The sequence below is a fragment of the Bubalus kerabau genome, chromosome 18, assembly GCF_029407905.1.
Source record: "Bubalus kerabau isolate K-KA32 ecotype Philippines breed swamp buffalo chromosome 18, PCC_UOA_SB_1v2, whole genome shotgun sequence".
Classification (NCBI taxonomy): Eukaryota; Metazoa; Chordata; class Mammalia; order Artiodactyla; family Bovidae; genus Bubalus; species Bubalus kerabau.
The window spans coordinates 1,063,048-1,071,387 of NC_073641.1; the positions used below are offsets into that span (position 1 = coordinate 1,063,048).

At 48.7% G+C, this 8,340-nt stretch overlaps 1 pseudogene; it reads left to right on the plus strand.

The window, feature by feature from the left end:
• Nucleotides 1-1,999: 1,999 nt before the first annotated feature.
• LOC129633449 (uncharacterized) lies at nucleotides 2,000-2,119 on the plus strand (annotated as a pseudogene).
• The last annotated feature ends 6,221 nt before the right edge of the window (nucleotides 2,120-8,340 follow it).

Below are 8,340 nucleotides of genomic sequence, written 5' to 3' on the forward strand. Positions count from 1 at the left end.
TGATCTCTTTGTATATTTGGCGATTCCATTCTTTCCTTTCCTGGGTTCATGTGTACGCTATATTCAAGGCACAATCTAAGGCATTAAGACATATCCATCAGTATGGGTTCTTGCTTTCAAGGAACTCGTACAGCAGATTTCTACAGTTTAGGGCTTTGCAAATGCTCTAGAAGAATGTGAACGTTCAGTGTGATCCATTTTCATTTCCAAGAAAGATCGTTTGACTTCCATAGCAAAGGTGGAGACCTTCCGACGTGTAGTCCAATACTTAGACCTTGACCATGTCAGGCAAGTCTTGCGGTTCCTTCTGGAGGTGTGTGGCTCTTGCAGAAACGTGAAGATCTTCCATCGTCCTCGGACTTTGGTGTCATTTGCAATCATCAAGAAAGCTTCCAGGTATAGGTTCCAGACCACCACCGCACACACTCAGTAGCCAACGGAGTGGATTCCAGGAATATGCGTTGTTAACCAGCATCACCGTTGATATTGTTGCTGCACGCTCTATGCAGTGGCCAGGGCCTGGATTGTCCACTGGGTCTCATGTGGAATGGAAAGAAGGGCTTCCCCCACCCCCCACCCCACCCCCCACTCTTGACAGCCTTGTGACTAGAAACGGGCCCCGAAACAAGAATCAGACAAACCAGATAAGCCCAGATGGTAGTCCATGAGATGAAGGAACTAAGCAGCTGGTTGGGATGGCGCCAAGGGGAAAGGTTGCTCTTTTTGTCTCCCGCTCTACTCCTTTCTTCCTGGACGCCTTAGGGGTTCATCATGGAGATTTGAAATAAAGTTCACCAAAGTCATATGTGTTGAATCAAGATTTTGCGTTTCACCATCTCTCAAAAACGAAGAGTGCTTAACCTGCACAGGTTTCTTTCAAAAAAGTCAATTGCTTTTCAGTTCTGGGGTTTCTCTCTTGCCTTGTTCAAGTAGCCTTAAGAGTAAAAATCAACGAAAACTAAAGAAAGATTCCAAGATACCAACAAAGGACACCTTCTGTTTCTTCAATCATCTTTCCACTTAGTAGCACACGAGCTCTTTTCTTTGTATTTTGCCTAGGGAATTCGCAATGTGCTGGTTCAGATGGCAAGGCATCCGCCCACAGGAGACTCGGGTTTGACCCCTGGGTCGGGAAGATCCCCTGGAGAAGGTAATGGCAACCCACTCCAGTATTCTCGCCTGGGAAATGCCACGGACAGAGGAGCCTGATGGGCCGCACTCCATGGGTCGTATAAGAGTTGGGCTCAACCCAGCAACTACGAACAGAAGTATTTCCAAAGACCACACTCGTGTGTTTGTGTGTGTGTGTGTGTGTGTGTGTCTGTCTGTGTGCCTGCCTGTGGTTCGTCTGCTCTCTCAGGAAGGTCGGGTGCTTGGCGGGCGGCGTGGGGACAAGGGGGGCGCCTCGGTAGGGCAAAGGGGCGGGGCTGAGGCGCTCCGGTCGACCGCGCCTCCGTGGCTCCCGGTGGGTTTGGGCAGCGGGCAGGTGCCGGGCAAGTTGGGCGCTCAAGATTCGCTGCGCCTAGGCCCGCAGGAGGTTCAGAGGCCCCCGGGCCGCGGGGATCGGGAGGCGGCGGGCCCCGAAGACCGACACCTCCGGGGTCGCGCGGCCCTGAGCAGCGAAGGGGATGGGGGGGGAGGCCCCGCTCAGCCAGCGCGGCCGGGTCTGGAGTGGCCGGGGGTGGGAGGGCGCCGAGACCTCCGCACCCCTCAGCCCACCCCCCAGGCCCCGCGCGCACGCACGCACGCCCTCCCGGTCACTGGGGGGTCCTGGAAGCCCATCGGGCCCCCGGGCCCGGCCAGGCGGTTGCTGGTCTGGTGTTGGCGGTGTTCGGGGGCCGGGCCGGCGTCAGCAGGCTGGAGTGCGGTCGCGGGTCGTGCGGCTCAAGTACAGCACGGCCCCCCGAGGAGAGGGGCGGCCCGTTGGCCCGACCTGCAGGTCAGAGCGAAAGGGAGGCGAAGCGCAAGGCTCTTTGGGCGCCCCGCGGCGGCCGCGTCCGTCTCCGGCCCTACCGGCCTGAAGGCGCCCGATCTCGTCTGATCTCGGAAGCTAAGCAGGGTCGGGCCTGTTTAGTATCTTGGATGGGAGACCACCTGGGAATTCCGGGTGCTGGAGGCTTTTTTGCCTACCAGAAGAGGTCCTTTAGCCCCCGCCCCGCGTCCCAATTCTTGGACCCACACCCCCCTCGCCCCCCCGCCACCCCCGCAGCCCCAGCCCCTCCCGGGGCGGGGGGAGTGAGTGGGTGGCCGGGGCCCCGACTCCCGCTGCAGACCTGGGTTGCCTCCCCGCGGCCCGCGAGCCCCTCCGCCTTCGCATTCGGCTTTCAGGAAACCAGACGACCGGCCGTCCCGTCTCCCTCTGGGGCTCCTTTGGCTTGCCTCAGGCAATCCCGGGGCTTGCACCGACTCCAGCCAGAGCCCCAGCCCCCGCCCCACCCCCAGCCTCGCAGGCGATCGCGCATGCGCATGCGAGCGCGCGCACAGATCGATGTGCCCAAACGGGGCATCTGGCTTGTTGGCTTGGACTGGGGGTGGATCTATGCCTGGGAGTGGGACTGCTGAACCATAGGCTACTTCTACTTTTAGTTCCTTCGCGAACCTCCATACTCTTTTCCATCCCGGCTGTACCAACTCCCATTCCTACTCAGCGTGGAGGAGAGTTCCCTTTGCTCCACAGCTTCTCCAGCATCTGCTATGGACAGACATTGCAATGAGGCCCAGTCGGACTCGGGCGAAGTGGTCCCTCCTTGGCGTTTGGAGTTGAGTCTCTCCAATCATTAGTGACGTGGAGCAAGATGACCGTTTGGAAATGCAGATGCAATTCTGTCACCATCCTGCTCCAACGGCTCTTCTATTTTCCCACCATATTGAAGATACGACCAATTCCCTTCATGCTTGCTCCTCACGTTCTTCTCGGATGTCTTTTCCCTGGAGATTATTTAGTATAGCTGATCTGGAACCCGTGTTTTTTTAATTCTCAGCATTACTGTTCTTTGCTCGCTTTTACTTATATTTGTTTTTTAAATGCTTAAATATTGCAGTGTATAGGGTAAAAAAAAAAGAAAAAAACTCTCTCTTCCAACAGACTTCCCTCCCACTCTTCCATGTTGTCCAACATTTTAGGGGAAACCACTATTGATAGTTGGGCTTCTCTGGTGGCTCAACCGGTAAAGAACCCACCTGCTGATGCAGGAGACATAAAGAGACGTGGGTTTAATCCCTGGGATGGGAAGATTCCCTGGAGGAGGGCATGGCGACCCACTCTAATATTCTTGCCTGGAAAATTCCACGGACAGAGGAGCCTGGAGGCCTACAGTCTGTGGAGTTGCAAAGAGTCAGACAAGACTGGGTACTTGTGCACTCACTATTATCAGTTTGCTGTATACATATGCAATTTCCATGTGTGTGTCTTAAGTACTGATACATTCATTCACATACATATGGGTATATACACGGTCCAAGATTTTTTAAATTTGTATTATATTTAATTTTTATTGAATTATAATTGACATACAATATAATGTTAGTTTCAGGTGTACAACATAGTGATTTGACAGTTTTTTAATTTTAATTATTTTTTTATTGAAGGATTTTGCTTGACAGAATTTTGTTGTTTTCTATCAAACCTCAACATGAATCAGCCATAGGTATGCATATATCCCCTCCCTTTGGAACCTCCCTCCCCTCTCTCTTGGAGAAGGCGATGGCACCCCACTCCAGTACTCTTGCCTGGAGAATCCCATGGACGGAGGAGCCTGGTAGGCTGCAGTCCATGGGGTCGCGAAGAGTCGAACACGACTGAGCGACTTCACTTTCACTTTTCACTTGCATGCATTGGAGAAGGAAATGGCAACCCACTCCAGTGTTCTTGCCTGGAGAATCCCAGGGACCGGGGAGCCTGTTGGGCTGCCGTCTATGGGGTCGCACAGAGTCGGACACGACTGAAGTGACTTGGCAGCCCCTCTCTCTCCCCACCCCACCCCTCTAGGTTGATACAGTGCCCCTGTGTGAGTTTCCTGAGCCATGCAGCAAATTCCCATTGCCTATCTATTTTACATATGGCAGGCTAAGATTTTTGAAAATAGTTTTACTCCAAACTAGAACCTAACTGAACCAAACTAAAAATGGCGGGGGAGGGTGATAAAATGGGAGTTCTGAACAACAAAATAAATATCATTTCTAATAGAAATTGTTATTTCTCTTATCATTGCTCATCTAGAAATAATCATGAAATTTTTAAACATTTTTATTTATTTGACTGCACTGGGTCTTAGTTGTGCCATGTGGGTTCTTTAGCTGCAGCATGCAAACTCTTGCGGCATGTGGGATCTAGTTTCCTGAACGCAGATGGAACCCAGCCCCCTGCATTGGGAACACAGACTGAGCCACTGGGCCACCAGGGAATTCCCTAGAAATTCTCATAAAATTTGACAAAAGCTTTTCAGGCTTCCCAGGTGGAGCCAGTGTTAAAGAACTCACCTGCTGGGACTTCCCTGGTGGTCCAGGGGCTAAGACTCCATGCTCCCAATGCAGGGGGCCTGGGTTTGATTTCTGGTCAGGGAACTAGATCCCACATGCTTCAACTAAGGGTTCACATGCTTCAACAAAATTGCAACCAAATAAATTAAAAAAAGAAAACTCACTTGCTAATGCAGGTGATATAAAGGACACTGGGTTCGATCCGTGGGTCATGAAGATCCCTTGGAGGAGGTCATGGCAACCTACTCCAGTATTCTTGCCTGGAGAATCCCACAGACAGAGGAGCCTGGCCAGCTATAGTCCATGGGGTCTCCAAGAGTCGGACATGACTCGGTGACTAACACACATGAAGGGGTCCTCAGTGCTATGCATGGTGGGTAGGGTGGAATTTATTCTTTGGAACAGTCTGTTATCTCTTGCTTCATAGGATTAGTTTGGTACTTTAGAAAGATCATTCTGGGACCAGAATAGAGGATGGATTAGAGACAGTGAAACCAGCTGAGGGGTTACTGCAATGTGCCAGGCAAAGGGGGGTGAGTGTGTGAACTGAGAACGTGGAGCTGGATGTGCACAAGTCAAAGGAGAAAAGGGGTCTGGATGAAGAGACCTCGGAGGAAGACTCACAGAACCTGAAAACCAGTTGGATATGGAGGTGAAGGGGAGCTGGTAGACACTCTTCCTTCTCATCTCCTAAATCTTTAAAAAATGTTTATTAATTTATTTGACTGTGCTGGGTCTTAGTTGCAGCACACAAGGTCTTTAGTTGCAGTATGTGGGATTGAATTTCCTGGCCAGTGATAGAACCTGGGCCCCAGCCCTGGGAGCAAAGAGTCTTAGCCACTGGACCACCAGGGAAGTCCCTAAGATCTTTCTTTCTAAGCAGGAACTTTGTATCTCTTGCCAACTCTGGCCAGGTAACTGGGGCTCAATTAAAGTTTTCTTTATTTTTGTTCTAAATGTATTTCAGTTTTTTTCAATTAAAATTTTTGAAGAAATCCTTCATTTTGTTTTTTGTTTTTGTTTTTTTTTTTTATCCACTATACAATCCTAAGCAATTCCTGTTCATGTTTTGATTACCAAAATTTTAATGCTTTTTTTCCCTTCAAAGTATGATTTCAACTAATACAATAGTTCTTATTACTCACCCGGTCATTCAAAAGCTGATGGTTTAGGGGTGTCCAGGTACTCATCTTTGTCTGCATTTTGGGACCATTTGTGTTTTTTGGAGGTGGAAATGCCATCATGAAATAACTGAATATTCTTCTGTAAGAAAAACTATGTCTTCAGAAGAAATGAATCATACAATCTTCAGAATACTAAAAATACTAATACCATATAATCTTTTTCAGTACACTGGGACAGGGACTAGCGGGAGAGTGACATTTACTGGGAGTATTTTATATGTCAGGCACTTAACAGGTTTGTTCAGTTAAACCCATAACAATATGGTAAGGTGGTGGGTTTTAGCTTATTTTACAGATGAAGAAAATGAGGCTCCCTTTGCTTTGCCCAGAGTTATACAGACAGTAGGTGGTGAAACAGAGAATCAGACCCAGGTCTGTTTAACTCTGTTTGATTTTCACTGGACCAAGCGGGAAAAATCAGAATCACTCTTAGCTAAGAACATACCATATTGGTCAGAAAGAAGTATTTATAAAATCACTGTGCAATCTGATCTACTCCATTTTGTCCCTTGTGACCTCCTTCTTCCTCTGTTAACTTTCTGACATCTAGCTAACAAGGGCTCTAGCTTGCTACCATGTTTAAGAAGTAGAATAGTACAATGGACAAGGCCAAGAATTTATATATGGACAGATTTGGGTTTATTGAGAAAAATACACTGGGGAAAATATAAAGTACACCCAGTACTGTATATGTCTGCCTTCATTTTTGTGGCCTCACGGCATGTGGGATCTCAGTTCTCCCACCGGAGATGAACTCACATCCCTTGTATTGGAAATGTTGAGTCTTAACCATGACTGCTGTTGTTCAGTCACTAAGTTGTGCCCAGCTCTTTGCAACTCCATGGACTGAAGTACACCAGGCTTCCCTGTCCTTCACTATCTCCAAGTTTGCTCAGACTCATGTCCATTGAGTTCGTGATGCCATCCAACCATCTCATCCTCTTTTGCCTCCCTTCTCCTCCTGCCTTCAATCTTTGCCAGCATCGGGGTCTTTTCCAAGGAGTCGGCTCTTTGCATCAGGTGGCCAAAGTTCTGGAGCTTCAGCTGCAGCATCAGTCCTCCCAATGAATATTCAGGGTTGATTTCCTTTAGGATGGACTCATTTGATCTCCTTGCTGTCCAAGGGAGTCTCAAAGGTCTTCTCCAGTACCACAATTAAAAGGCATCGATTCTTCAATGCTCAACCTTCTTTATGATCCAATTCTAACCATTGGACAGCCAGGGAAGTCCCTATGTATGTCTTCATTGGATTAAAGCACTCTAATTTCCACGAGGGATTACTTTTCCCTCAGTGTTTAGGGTCTGCTGGGTTGGTTAATCGAGGCGGCCTCCCCTTGCCCAGTCATAAGACTAAGCTAGGCCAGGTAACTGATGCTGGCTTATCCTTGCTTTACAGCCAAGGTGATCATTCAAAGTACCATAGATGCTCTGAGTAGACTGTTAAGCTGTTCTTAGACTCTTCTTGGAGGGGCTTCCTTGGTGGTGCTAGTGGTAAAGAATCTGCCTGCCAATTCTGGAGACAGAAGAGATGCAGGTTTGATCCCTGGGCCAGGAAGATCCCCTGGAGGAGGCCATGGCAGCCCACTCCAGTATTCTTGCCTGGAGAATCCCTGGGGCAGAGGACCCTGGTGGGTTATGGTCCACAGGGTCACAAAGAATCAGACACGACTGAAGCAACTTAGCATGCATGCATGTCCTTTTCTATCCATTTTGTGGGCCACCTGATAGCCTTCAATAAATTTCACCTACATTAGCTAGAAGACCCTTCTTGTAGGGGCATCCCTGGTGGCTCAGATGGTAAGGAATCTGCCTGCAGTGCGGGAGACCTGAATTCGATCCCTGGGTTGGGAAGAGTCCTTGGAGGAGGGCATGGCAACCCACTCCAGCATTCTTGGCTGGAGAATCCCCATGGACGGAGGAGCCTGGCGGGTGACAAAGAGTTGGAAACAACTGAGCGACTAAGCACACAGCACACACACATTAGCTAGAATCTATTTCTGTTGTTTGCAACCAAAACTTTTTACATTACACAGTTTGGATCCTGGCTCTAAAACTTACTAGCTTTGAAACTTTTTGCAAGTAGTCACTCAGTTATGTCTGACTAACTCCATGGACTGCAGCATGCCAGGCTTCCCTGTCCTTTCCCATCTCCCGGAGGTTACTCAAACTCATGTCCATTGAGTCAGTTATGCCATCCAACCATCTCGTCCTCTGGCATCCCCTTCTCCTCCTGCCTTCAATCTTTCCCAGCATCAGGGTCTTTTCTAATGCGTGGGCTCTTCGCATCAAGTGGCCAAAGAATTGGAGCTTCAGCTTCAGCATCAGTCCTTCCAATGAATATTCAGAACTGATCTCCTTTAGGATTGACTTGGGCAGGTACACACTGCTATACTTAAAATGGATAACCAACAGGGACCCATGATATAGCACAAGGAACTGTGCTCAATGGCAGCCTGGCTGGGGGAGAATGGATACATGTATATGTATGGGTGAGACCCTTCATTGTTCATGTGAAACTACCACAACACTGTTAATTGGTTATACTCCAACACAAAATAAAAAGTTAAAAAAAAATAAAATAGCATCACCACAGACTTTCTTAGAACTTCCTGTTATTTCCAGAGTTCTTCAAAGCCTCTCCTTGAAGGGGGCACAACAAAATATTTTAAGGTAAAAA